Below are 14,475 nucleotides of genomic sequence, written 5' to 3'. Positions count from 1 at the left end.
GATAAGCTTTTTCTCCTTAAGAGTGCCTTTTTTTTAAATGTTCCTAAGAAGCTAAGAACCTAATTTGGTTAAAATCAGAACCTAATTTGGTAAAAATCAGAGATGACCGTTTTATAAATCATTTTTTGTTTCTAAAGTTTTTTTTTTTTAGTAGTCCTTTTGAAGTATTTTTTCAGTCCTTTTCAAATGCTAGTCCAGATAATATTCTGAAAAAATGAAGGTATGCAAAATTGCTCAATTGCCTTGCACCCAAAAAGTTTCATTGAATTCTGAGAGGATGCTGCCAACTACTCAATCGAGCTGGTGCGAAATCTTTTAATAATAAATTCTAGGTTGCAGAAAGCGAGGTTGAAAGGCTTTCCGCAAAATCCGCGCCATGGAGTAGAAAAACGCGCTGACTCCGCGAGAAACGCAAAATCCGCGCCGACTGTAACAACTCTGTCAATGTTTAGTTATAACTTCGCAATTTTTTATAAAAAAGAGGTTTTAAAAACAAAAATGATAAACAATAATTTAAAATGCCACAGATACAACGAATTTCGGTAATAACTTACAACCATCATCAGTGCTTATTAGAGATGGTCGGGTTTCGTGGTGCTTATGTGAACTGTTTAAAAACATAATTCACATAACATAATCGAAATACGTCGAATTTGCAGACGGTTCGAATTATTATTTCTTTTTTATAAGAACTCAAATTAAAATTCGAGAGAAAAGAGTCCATCAAATTACATTGGTAGGGCTTGAAGAGCATAAAAAGCAGTAGAGATCCTGAAACATTATCAATCGATTCCCAGTATTCAGGAAAGCTTTTCGGTGTGATAAGGGCTTCAAATTATTGCCTAAATTAGTTTGCGATTTAGCCACGCAGATTGCGACACCTACTTTTTTTCTTACATGCTAGAGTTTTGCGGTTTCCAACAAAGTTGTGGATCATAAAATTTTATGAAATTTTCTTGAAGACACAAAATTGTATCTTTCCAAACTTTGAAATTTACATATTTTGTAAAATTTGTCTTAATGTGACGATTTTAGTAGTAATTTTGTGATTTGATCAAGCTTAGGAAAATGACTGGAGAGCGACACTTAACTAACGACTTTTCTCTCTTTTCACTCTAACAGCCTCATGCATGAGCTATTAAGAGAGCTCACATACAGCTACAGCTTATACAAGGCAACGAAACTGTCTTGTGTTGCGTACGACAGCTCATTCTTGCGCACGTATATTGTTCGTTCGGACATGACAGCCTAGTTTGCTCATTTTGAGGATGTCCTGTTGCTGTTGACAGCCTGCTAATCGGCTGCGGCTGTCATCGACTCGCATTTTTTTCGTTTCTCCTTTTTCACAGCCGGCGGCATATTGAATACAAAGCAAACCGTTTCATTGTTGATATTGTTCCCCACGTAAGAAAAAACGTGCTTCGCACAATCTCTCTTTCATTCATTCATCGGCCTTACTGTCGTGAATCATAATCACCTGACATCCCGCTCGGATTCGTGCTGAAGGATGTCGGAAGATTATAGGCTGTCATTTGCGACAGCTTGGAAAAACCAACAGACATAAGGAGATGAAAATTAACAGCCCGTTTAGAGTTGCATGTGTGCTGTCGGACTGTGTACCGAACGTGTGGAGAGTAGAGAGAGCTGTGCAATTTGCTAAGTATTGTTTCATGTTGAGTTCTCAATGCTACCGGCAGATTGGGTGTACATTGGCAAGATAGAAACTGCTCGTTCCGGTTTTGCAAACCGTAGACCGCATTCTGTTAATATGAACTAATGAAACCAACGAACTTAATGAACTAATGGTTGTCCGACTTTTCCTAGTAAACCATTCCCCAGAAAATAAAGTGTCGAAGGATTTTCCCCAGAATGAACCAGTCTCCAGAATGCCAAATCCCAGAATATACTAGTTACCAGAATTCTAAACCCCTGAAAGCACTAGTTACCAGAAAACCGTGTCCCAGAATGCACTAATGCCCAGAAGACTATTCTCCAGCATCACCGTAACCAGATAAAAACATTAGTATTTAGTTATTATATTGTTAACATTCTAAATGATTTGACATTTTTAATTAACACTTGCGTACCTGCGTAGAGCCGAAAATATGAAATTCTTTTACCTGCCGAACCGAATTTGATCGAACCTTTTTCAAAGGATCACAAATTTATCATAGTTTTTGGGACGGTAGGGGATATTTGTTCCGGATTTATCGAGGGGAACGGTGGGGTAAGCACTCTTCCAGAGACACAGGCTAAATTGAAAATGGTAGCGAAACCTTGCTTCAACGTATCAAGCTTTAGGTTTTTACAAAACAACACTATTAACGATCGGTATTTCGCCACTTTGTTTCATTTCGATAGTCGGATTCCCTCAGCCGTGCCAGTTCTGAGTTGACTGTTTATCGATGACTGCAGCCCAAGCCGGGAAGCGTATGAGCCCGGGCGCGGCGGGCGAGCGAGCGCACCGCACACCCACGCGGGGCGGACGAACGGGTGGCCCACACCACCACACGGCCGGACGCCCCGGAGTGCGTTGAGGCAGAAGCGCTGGCAGGCCCACGACGCGACACCAGCGCGAAGCGGGAGAACCACCGCAGACCCGTGACCCGGCAGCCCCGTAGCCCGAGTCATCCCAGTCTCCAGAGCCAATCCTTATCCCGAAGTTAAGCATTTAATTTGCCGACTTCCCTTACCTACATTGATCTATCGACTAGAGACTCTAAACCTTGGAGACCTGCTGCGGATTCGGTACAAGCTGTTGAGAGTTTGCGTGCCCCAGTCTTCGATTTTCAAGGTTTAAGAAGATAATACCGACACAGCAATTTAATACCATGCTCTACCAGCCTGTCCAACCATATCTCTCTATGAAAGACTTCCATGGCTAGTATGACTGTTAAACAGAAAAGAAAACTCTTCCGATAACTCTTGTTGGCTTCTCGAAGGAAAGGATTCATGTTGCCATGATTACAAAGGCGCTACCGTTTCCGGTGAGCACGCCAATGCAAACGTATACTCAACAGGCTTCGGAATTGTAACCGGGTTCCCTTTCGCTCGTTTAATATATACTTGTGGATGTTGCATCAACAGAGGTAATTTCTGCAGGCGGCTGCCCCCCATGTGAACTAGATTAACCGAATTAAAATAAGAAGGGGTATTTTAGATTTTTGGTCAAAGAGCCTCAGGAATCAATTCGCTACTGTGTTTTTGTGGTCGACTTGTGATGTTCATTCAGCCAAAAACGATTACTGAAAGTTTTCTTATTTTATGACTATGGCCTGGTGTCAAGCGCTGACTTATTTACTCCATGAAATAACAAATCTATTAGTTGACAATAAGTTGATTCAAATGATAGAATCGTTATACATTTCAGATATACAACAACTCAGTTTAAACAGATTTTCATGTTAAAAAATAAAAATGCATATTTCTTCGTTTTTGGATAACAGTTTTCTGGAAAACGGTATTTTCTGGGAAATAGTTTTCTGGGCATTGGTTCATTCCGGATAATAACTTTCTGGGGATTAGTACTTTCTGGGTAGCAGTTTTCTGGTGATTGGTACATTCTGGGATTTTGTTTTCTGGGGAAAAAGCTTCGGCGTTTTATTTTCTGGGGAATGGTTTTCGAGGAATTGTTATACAATCGAACTCATATGTCAAAACAAGTGCGGGGGTCATATACAAATGTTGTATTCTTATTATAGTTTTCTAAGAAAATCGTCATGAAAAATATCCCTAATTTTTTAGTATCCTACCATTATCATTCCAGGTTACTACCGGTGAAATTTTTTTCAGTACAGTAAGGTTTTTTATGACTTTCTGGGTAGCAGTTTTCTGGTGATTGGTACATTCTGGGATTTTGTTTTCTGGGGAAAAAGCTTCGGCGTTTTATTTTCTGGGGAATGGTTTTCGAGGAATTGTTATACAATCGAACTAATATGTCAAAACAAGTGCGGGGGTCATATACAAATGTTGTATTCTTATTATAGTTTTCTAAGAAAATCGTCATGAAAAATATACCTAATTTTTTAGTATCCTACCATTATCATTCCAGGTTACTACCGGTGAAATTTTTTTCAGTACAGTAAGGTTTTTTATTTTTTTTTTCTAAATAACGCGGTTTTTACGACACAACATACTTTTTACAGGCAGTTACAAAATTGATGTTCATTTTATGTTAGCCCCCCCCCCCCCCCCCCCCCCCCTTAGTTCTGCCATCTGATGACTTAAATGCGCATAAAACTGATTATTAGCAAAATCGATTTATCGTACATAATCCACCAGATAATAAATGAAAACAAGATAGCAACAAGGATATTGAAAATTAGTTGGCAGGGCCATACAAGGATTCGAAAAAAATGTTTCACCTTTTGCCACCTTGCTGTCATCATCTAATCACCAGTATACAAATTAGTTCGACTTTCGTTCACGCGCAGCGACAATCGTGTCCGCTGCATACTGCAAGAGTCAGGTAACTTGTTCTAGTCATCTTTGGTACTGGTCAATACCTTGTATTTTAATTCTATAATAGTATCAGAGTGAAAAAAATACTACAAGGTATACAGCCCTAGGGTTGTATGAAATGCTGACATGGGACTAAACACTGTAATTACAGATAGAATTAATTCGTTTGTTCAGTGATTTACGTATTTTAATTCTCAGCCTCCCCTTTCTTTTTTTCAGAAATATGTTTAATAACGCTCGAAAGAACTTTATTCACACTTGGTGATATTGTGCCTGAAATGTTTATTTTGTATGCAAACAACATTTAACAATTACAACGAAGTTAAAGTTTTGCTTCACAAGTTTGTTTCATTTGCCAACAATTACATTCACTGTATAACGAAGACAGCTAATGTAATTATATTAGATTATTTGATTAGATTATTTGTAAAGTTCAAATAAATACTACAAGGTATACAGCCTTGGGGTTGTATAAAATGGTGACATGGGACTAAACACTGTAATTACAGACACAATGAATTTGTCTGTTCAGTGTTTCCGTATTGTAATTCTCAGCCTTCCCTTCATTATCCTAGTATCCTTGTATAACACGAGAACTTGAAATGTTCCGGATTTAAGGAGCGTGTTCACAACGCGTAGAACTTTGTCTGACATTTTGTTCCTTTTAGGGCCAATAAACTAGAATTCATTGGTACTAAAATCCGTCAAGGAACCATCGAAGCCAAAACTAAAACACCACAAATTTGGACAGCTCCAGACTAAGTCCCTTTGACTGAAACCTATCATGCATAAGATGCATAAAAACACGGCAAACTTCAGTTCAGTACATATGAAGAATTACACACTCAAAAACGGTAATATGTACAGTAAAAGCTATGTCGAAAATTTTAATCAAAAAAATTACAATTTTTTTATAAAAACTTTTATAAATCTTGAGTAATTGAAAAAAGGAAATTTTAAGACTTTAAGTTAATTGTAATCAAAAAATGAAAAACATAACATTAAATCTCAGTCTCGGTATCATATTCACAGGCCTACTGAAAAAAATTAATCAGCTTCAATTCAATGTTTGATTTGTTCACACATTTAATCAGACTCAGTAGATGAATGTGGTGTTGGTGTTTCTATCTCTACTGAAATTTCGAAAGCATACTTACCGCACCGTCAATCGAGTTTTGTGTTAGTATAAAAAGAGCATAATACACTTTATTCGTGTAGGTATGTATGTATATGAAAATGACATCATCACCTTCCGCTCTATTTACGTGTATTTGATAAACCAAGGCAAACGTTCGATCACCACGCCAAAAAATATTTACATTCAACAATTTGTTTTTTAGTTAACTAACATAGTAACGGCGAAACAAGATTTATTAAACGACTATCTTTTATTCTTGGCCTGTTATCACTTGATTGTAACTGAACTTTACCAAATAAAATGCACTTCTGTAATATGCAACAATGCAGAAGCAAAAATATGAATGCAGAACAAATAAAACGATACCGCTATTTTGTAATTATATTTTTTAGAACTACTTTATGAAAATTTCATAAATTTCTGCTAATTACGATGACAAACAGAAATTTTGCTTTCCTGCAAATTCTGTCAGAGGTTTTTTACGAATATAGATGGTCAAGATTCTGTTATGCGTTTTTTTGCCTGACATTTGAACTAGCAAGTACATTTCGCCTCAACATGGTTTTCCCTGGATTTGAATAACTGTCACAGTCCACATACAGAGAAATCATAAATGTTTCGAAACATACAAAATCTCAGGCTGATATGATAACCGTCGTCAGTTGCATAGTAGATTTCGAGTACAATATTAATTCACTCGTAATATATATTAAGCACTATATACATGATAACATTTGAAACCAAAATTTTTTTTCTTTGAATCAATTTGGTCATCACTACATGAGCATCTCGCACACAGCTCTATTTTGGTTTTCTCCCAAACGCTCACATACTCAACTAAATGGGTATACGCCCTTTGCTCTCATACTATATGAAGTAAAAGTGGCCATTTGGCCTAATTTAAAAACACATTTTTAACACATTTCTCACATCAGCCACATGCATCAAACACCGCAAAACAAATATTCAAGATCGATTTAACAATTTTAAAAAACATTCACCTTAAACAACACTGTATTTTACCACAAATGACCGGTTTTTCACCACAGCGTCAAGTACACTTTTTGAACTGCTGAAACAGAATGAGACAATCTTTGCGTAAACTAAAAGTGTTGCCATATAAATTCAATGGAAATATCTACGTTCAGTCCAATGCACAATGTTCGATTTTGATTGCGTATACATTACGTAACATGATATTGTTGATTGCGACAAATTTTCTTGCGAAAAATTCTTGTAGAAGTGCGCGGGTACGTCCAATAAGGCAATCCACGAGACAGTTGCGATCAGCTGATTTCAGTCTGTTTTCAACTTAGGAACCATTCAAATATTACATAACGCGGAATTTAGCAATTTGCAATACCCACCCACCCCCATGTAACGCAATTTTACATGTTTGCCACATGCAATATAACGCTCCGCTGAATACCCCTCCACCCCCTAGAGCGTTATGTATTATTTGAATGATCCCTTATGACAGCTTTATGTATGTTCGTCTCAACTTGGATGCAATCCGGATCCAGAAACGTGAAAAACAAATGTTATCCGATCGGTAGCTCTAGTATCGCGAGTGCCAATTCTAAATACAACAATATAAAATCACTTTTGATATTATTGCCGACATTAAAAGATTTCGGTTTTGGCCGTGTTTTGATTTTACAGCTTGAAAAACAGCAACAATAACAAACGTACAAGCAAAAAAACGTCACCCGTGAATTGCCTTATCGCGGTAATATCTTCTACAAAAAGTGCAGAAATTGGATTTGCGCACTTTTTGTAGAAGACACCAACATGATTGGATAAATTCTCCCGCACTCGACAATACTGATTCTGTAATTCGCATTTTTACATTAAATGTAAAAAAAAAATTATTTTTACATTTTTCACACTTAAAACAAAGACAAACAGACGTGCCACTCGATGACGATTTCATCAACCAGAAAAATAACGATTATTTTGAAATTTTGCTTGGTGGGCAGTAATGTCGCTAGTGCCGTTATAAGCAAGCGTGCATATTCATTATCAAAGACAAAAACCGTCAGTGATGCCGCTGGTGTTGATTTAAGCAAGCGCGCACACCAATTAGCAAAGACAACAACCGTTCTACGAAAATAAGTTAGTAGGCAATAAGCTCACATGGTAGCGCATGAGTGTAACGTTTCGAATAAGGACAAAGATTTTTCAGGATTTCTCTTCGAAGATGCACGTGTTTTTGTCTGTGCTCAAAATTTACTGCCTACACACTTAGATAATATCACCGAGTACGGTAAAATTAATTACCGAGATTTCAACAGCTGAGATTCCGGTAAAAATCTCGGTAATACATCAGAATACCGAGATTCTGTAAAATCAATAATTGACAACTTGTCAAACTTTTACGAAATTCTCGGTAATATTTTACCGGGACTCGGAAATTTCAACTGTCGAATTGTTACGAAAATTTCGGTAAAATTTACTGAAGTACGCATTTTGCGATTTCTCAGATAAATCCAGGAAATGATGAGAACGATTAATTATCTGTATAACTTTATTAATTATTTTGTCAAATGATTCAACTTATTAGGTACAGCATTGGTAGAAACAGCAGAGTTGTATTGCTTCCTGGAAATAAAACTACATCCATCACTGCAACTTCCATCCTGCGAAGCAAGTCGTGAACCTACAAAATTGGGTAAGGAAAGAATTAATTGTTTTCTTTTAGTATTATATTTGCAATAAACACAAACAAGATCTGAGAAATAATATTATATACTTACTCAACATTTTAGGTTAATCTGAATATAACAGATTTCTCCGGAATGATGATTAACCGCAAAACCTCTTTCTTTTACATCTAAACCGAAACACGAATAAAACTGATAGTGAAGCTTTCGTTGTTTTGACAGTTCAATTTTTCAGAATTTCAGTAAGAGCTTCTTTGGTTCAACGAGATCTCGGTTAAATGATGTCAAGCTTCGAGATTCGGTATTTAAGTTTACTGAACTCGGAAATTTGCTGTTTTACGGATATTCTCGGCAAACAAATTTACAGTATTCCGGTAAACACATTTGGTTTCCGATTTCTCAGTAATTTTGTTACGAAACGACGGTAAACGAAAATGTTTTCAGGTAGTTCGGTATTTTACTTTACCAAGAAAACATTATGCAGTTAAGTGTGTAGCGTTAGTTCATTGCCGAGAGCGGCACCACTGAGTGCTCGATTAACATATAAGACAGCTGTCTTACTCTTTCGTAAATCTCGGTTTACCCTACTGAAATGTCGGTACAAAACATCCGAAATATCGGTATAGTGATAGCTCGGTCACAGACAAGCAGACGTACCACTCGATGACAATTTCATCGGCCAAAAAAATAACGATTATTTTGAAATTTTGCTTAGTGGGTAGTAATGCCACTAGTGTCGCTATAAGCAAGATTGTAACATTCATTACCAAAGGCGACATTCATAAATTATGTAACGCAAAAAAACCCAATTTTTGACCCCCCCCCCATATGTAACAATACGTAACGCCAACGACTACCCCCATAAAACTTACGTAACGCTGTAGAAGAATTTGTTCAACAAAAATGCTCGTTTTTGGATATTCTCTCAAGAGAGTTTATGTTACGTAACGCTGATCTTATCTCCCCCCTCCCCTATGTAACAAATCTCAATGATACTCCCCCTCCCTCTATGTGCATTAAGCAATATATGGATGCCACCAAAGACAAAAACCGCCCGTGGTGCCGCTGGTGTTGACTAGCAATACTCAGAGGGAGAGACATGCGAAGATAATGTTATGAGCCAAACGAACATGTCAAAATACGAGCCAAACGAACAAGGACACATTGAGAGGTATTGCAATCAAATGCAATAAAGGATATTTTTATTTTCACACGTTTTTCGTGTTCTATTACTAAAAATAAAACAAATTTAAAATGCAATATACAGGGTGTTAGGTAGCTCACTTAAAATACTTTAAGGGGTGATAGAGGACCCTATTTCATGAAAAAAAATCCTTCTACGCGCATATGGTTAGAATTCAACTACTCCAGAGTTATTTACTTTTTCAGTTCTCGGTTATGTTTGCCTTTAACGAGGTCTATCACATGAAGCGAGATAGCTAGCTCATTTATGTTGATTTCGTTGAAAGCTGGGAAAATTTCGTAATCAATAGTGTCTTGAAAAACGTCCAACTGGAGAAGATAAGAAGCACTTAGTAAGGAACAAACGTGAAATCAAATGTTTTTTGAGAACTAAACTGCAATTTTCTCTCTGAAATGTGTGATAAACATGGATTTTGTTGTTAACTAAATTAAACATTAAAATCCACTCTACAAGTTGTTCTTTGACATCGAGCATCTAGCACTTTCAGTTTAGCTGCTATTTCACTTTAAAAGCAATAAATCGCGCCTTTATTCAGTGTTGTAAGGATCACAATTTTCTTCTTCACTGTGTTTACTTAGATGCGGTGTTGCATGAAGGTGCAACTTATTGCTTCCAAAGTGAAATAGCAGCTAAACTAAAACAATTAGGTGCTTGGTGTCAAAGAACAACTTGTAGAGTAGACTTCAATGTTTACTTTGGTTAACAATGAAACCCATGTTTATCACACATTTCAGAGAGAAAATTGCATTTCAGTTCTCAAAAAACATCCGATTTCACATTTGTTCATTTTTAAGTGCTTCTTTTTTTTTCAAATTTGACTTTTCTAGGACACTCCTGATTACGAAAACTTCTCAGCTTCCCAAAGAAGCCATCAGAATTGAGCTAGCTATCATACTTCTTGGGCTAGATCTCGTTAGAGGCAAACATAACCGAAAACTGGAAAAAGTGAATAACTCTCCAGTAGTTGAGTCTTGACCATATGCGTAGAAGGATTTTTTTTTCATCAAATAGGGTTCTCTATCACCCCTTAAAGGATTTTAAGTGAGCTACCTAACACCCTGTATATTGCATTTTAAATTTGTTTTATTTTCATTGACCTGCAAAAGTTTTTTTTTTCCTCATCTATAGTTTATTTGACACGGCACAAATACAATTCAATGTTTAACGGCGCCAATTAAATCTGGTAGCTTACTTTCTAAAGTATCTTAATAACTAAAAGCAAATTTTTTATCCTCGCTGCCGACTACGAGCTGAAACTAAATCTAACTTAAGCTAGAATGTTTTGCATGAAAAGCACTGATTTGTTGTTTGATGGTTTTCCATCGCCATAGGTAAGTAGCATATTGAATATGTTCCGCTGCTGGGCCAAGATATTACGGACTGGCATATTGGGTTGTCTCCCTCGGGGCCTGAGAGTATCGTGCGGGTCTAGTTGCTGTTTCCGGATCCGGGGTCTTAACGTGTTCTTGTCGTTTGGTTGGATGTAGGCGGAAGGGGATAGGACTAAACTGGGGCGTGGATGGATTTCAGGAAAACGTATATAAGGGACATGTAGGATAGGTCACGGCTCGCCAAGACATCACGAACAGGAACAGCCGGCTGCCTACCTTCGGCCTGCAGGGAAGCTACTAATCTAGACCTGGCGTCACGGTGTACAGGGCATGACCAAACAACGTGCTCTATGTCGTGATAACCTTCACCACAGGCACAGATACCACTCTCCCCGAGCCCAACACGACGGAGATGCGCGTCAAATCTATAGTGATTGGACATAAGCCGGGACATCACGCAAATGAAATCCCGACCTACATCCAACCCCTTGAACCACGGGTTCGTCGATACCTTGGGGATTATGGAATGTAACCACCTTCCCAGTTCCCCCTTGGTCCAAGAATTTTGCCAACTGATGATCGTATTCTGACGTACAAATGCGAAAAATTCATTAAAGGCAATTGGTCTTTCATAAATATCACCGTTTGTTGCGCCCACCTTAGCCAAAAAGTCCGCTTTCTCATTACCCGGTATCGAGCCATGAGAAGGGACCCACGCTAAGGTAATCTGAGTAGATTTTTCGGATAAAGCACTCAGATGTTCCCGTATTTTCCCCAGGAAATACGGAGAGTGCTTAACATCTTTCATCGATCGGAGAGCCTCAATGGAACTGAGACTGTCCGTAAAGATGAAATAATGGTCCGTGGGCATTTTTTCGATAATCCCTAGGGTGTACTGAATTGCAGCTAATTCTGCGACGTAAACAGAAGCAGGATTATCGAGCTTATGGGAGACGGTTAAATTGTTATTGAAGATACCGAAGCCAGTGGACCCATCAAGAAGTGATCCGTCAGTGTAGTACATATTGTCGCAGTTGATGTTTCGATATTAATTGGAAAAAAATTTGGGGATCTGCTGCACGCGTAAATGATCCGGGATTCCACGAGTTTCTTCTATCATGGATGTATCGAAAAACACAGTAGAATCAGAAGTATTTGATAAGTCGACACAATTTGGAATATTCGAAGAAGGGTTAATATTATGGGACATGTGATTGAAATACAATGTCATAAAACGGGTTTGAGAATTAAGTTCGATTAACCTTTCAAAATTTTCAATCACGGGACGGTTCAAGACCTCACATTTGATAAGAATACGAGAAGACAGGCTCCAGAAGCGGTTTTTCAATGGTAGTACTCCAGCTAAGACCTCCAAACTCATCGTATGGGTCGACTGCATGCAACCTAAGGCGATACGCAAACAACGATATTGTATTCGCTCCAGTTTGATCAAATGTGTGTTTGCTGCGGAGCGGAAGCAGAAACACCCGTATTCAATAACAGACAATATCGTTGTTTGGTAAAGCCTTATAAGGTCTCCTGGGTGGGCTCCCCACCATTGTCCGGTTATTGTACGAAGAAAATTCACTCTTTGTTGACATTTTTTCATCAGATACCTCACGTGACAACCCCAGGTGCCTTTAGAGTCGAACCAGACACCAAGATATTTGTGTACCAAAACCTGAGAAATCGTTTTACCCATTAATTGTGTTTGAAGCTGAGCAGGTTCATGCTTCCTAGAAAAAACTACTCTCAGTCTTCTCCGGAGAGAATTCGATACCTAGCTGTAAAGCCCAAGCAGACAAATTGTCCAAGGTATCTTGCAATGGTCCTTGCAAATCGGCAGCTTTGGCTCCTGTTACAGAGATTACACTGTCGTCTGCAAGTTGTCTTATCGTGCATGAGTTTGCCAGACATTCGTCGATGTCATTTACATAAAAGTTGTAAAGAAGGGGGCTTAAACATGAGCCCTGGGGAAGGCCCATGTAGCTAATGCGAAAAGTTGCCAAATCGCCGTGCGTAAAATGCATGTGCTTTTCGGACAGCAAATTGTGCAAAAAATTGTTCAAAATTAGAGGAAATCCTTGTCGGTGAAGTTTACCCGAAAGAATGTCAATAGAAACGGAATCAAAAGCCCCCTTAATGTCCAAGAACGCAGACGCCATTTGTTCTTTGCGAGCATACGCCAGCTGAATATCTGTTGAAAGCAACGCAAGACATTCATTCGTCCCTTTGGCACGGCGGAAGCCAAATTGAGTATCTGATAGAAGACCATTTGATTCGACCCAATGGTCTAAACGACGGAGTATCATTTTTTCCATCAATTTCCGGATACAGGATAGCATTGCAATCGGCCTATAAGAGTTGTGATCAGAAGCTGGTTTCCCTGGTTTTTTGATGGCGATCACCTTCACTTGCCTCCAATCCTGCGGTACAATGTTTTGCTCCAGGAACTTATTGAACAAGTTCAACAAGCGCCACACGGCATTGCCGGGTAGATTCTTCAACAAGTTGAATTTGATTCTATCTAACCCAGGCGCGTTATTGTTACAGGACAGGAGGGCAACTGAAAATTCTGCCATCGTAAAAGGTGATTCAATCGCGTCGTGGCCCGGAGACGCATCGCGAACAATGTTTTGCTCAGGAACAGAGTCCGGACATACTTTCCTGGCAAAATCAAATATCCACCTACTTGAAGACTCCTCGCTTTCGTTGACCGTTACGCGATTCCGCATTCTTCGGGCTGTGTTCCAAAGAGTGCTCATTGATGTCTCCCTCGACGTCTCGTTTACGAACCGACGCCAATATCCGCGTTTCTTTGCCTTAGTCAAGCTTTTAAACTTGGTATCAAGCTCCGAATAACGTTTAAAGTCGTCGGCATCGTCTGTATCCCGGAAGGTCAGATACGCGTCGGATCTTTGCGTGTAGACATCCGAGCACTCTTGGGCCCACCACGGAGTGGGAGGCCGTTCTTTGATCGTTACGCCGGGATATTTCTTCGTTTGGGCTTGCAACGCGGCGTCGAGAATCAAGCCCGCGAGGAGGTTGTATTCTTCAAGTGGTGGATGATGTTGAATCGACTCGACCGCTTTTGAAATCATTTCCTCGTATAACTTCCAATCGACATTCCGTGTGAGGTCATACGGAATGTCAATTGGTCGCATGCGAGTTGACCCGTTATTAATTGAAATAAGAATAGGCAAATGGTCGCTACCGTGAGGATCAAGGATTACCTTCCATGTGCAATCCAACCGTAGCGACGTCGAACATAAGGATAGATCCAAAGCGCTTGGGCGCGCTGGAGGTTTCGGGATACGTGTCATTTCACCGTTGTTTAAAATAGTCATGTCGAAGTCATCGCAAAGGTTATAGATTAAAGAGGAGCGGTTATCATTGTATGGGGAACCCCAAGCCTCGCCATGAGAGTTGAAGTCTCCCAAAATCAAACGTGGCGAGGGAAGAAGTTCTATTAAATCAAAGAGCAGCCGTTGCCCAACCTGTGCTCTGGCAGGAATATATATTGAGGCAATACAAAGCTCTTTACCTTGTATTGTCATTTGACATGCGACAACTTCGATGCCTGGAATCGAGGGGAGGTTAATACGATAGAAAGAATAGCACTTTTTAATCCCTGAAAGTACTCCTCCATATGGGGTGTCTCGATCAAGGCAAATAATA

The 14,475-nt window shown here is 39.0% G+C and overlaps 1 protein-coding gene across 5 annotated transcripts in view; it reads right to left on the bottom strand.

The window, feature by feature from the left end:
* Window positions 1–6,725, bottom strand: part of LOC129731397 (protein hu-li tai shao) — a 155,304-nt gene extending 148,579 nt beyond the window's left edge. For 4 of the 5 annotated variants that reach the window (XM_055691371.1, XM_055691373.1, XM_055691375.1 and 1 more), the window contains exon 1: window positions 6,601–6,725. The gene's annotated coding sequence lies outside the window, so the exon portion shown is untranslated. Of the gene's footprint in view, window positions 1–5,618; window positions 6,466–6,600 lie in introns of those variants that run through there. The other variant, XM_055691372.1, reaches the window with a different exon arrangement.
* Window positions 6,726–14,475: the final 7,750 nt, after the last annotated feature.

This window comes from Wyeomyia smithii, chromosome 3 (assembly GCF_029784165.1).
Source record: "Wyeomyia smithii strain HCP4-BCI-WySm-NY-G18 chromosome 3, ASM2978416v1, whole genome shotgun sequence".
NCBI lineage: Eukaryota > Metazoa > Arthropoda > Insecta > Diptera > Culicidae > Wyeomyia > Wyeomyia smithii.
The sequence above is the reverse complement of the archived record's forward strand: the minus strand, read 5'-3'. Positions and strand labels throughout refer to the sequence as shown.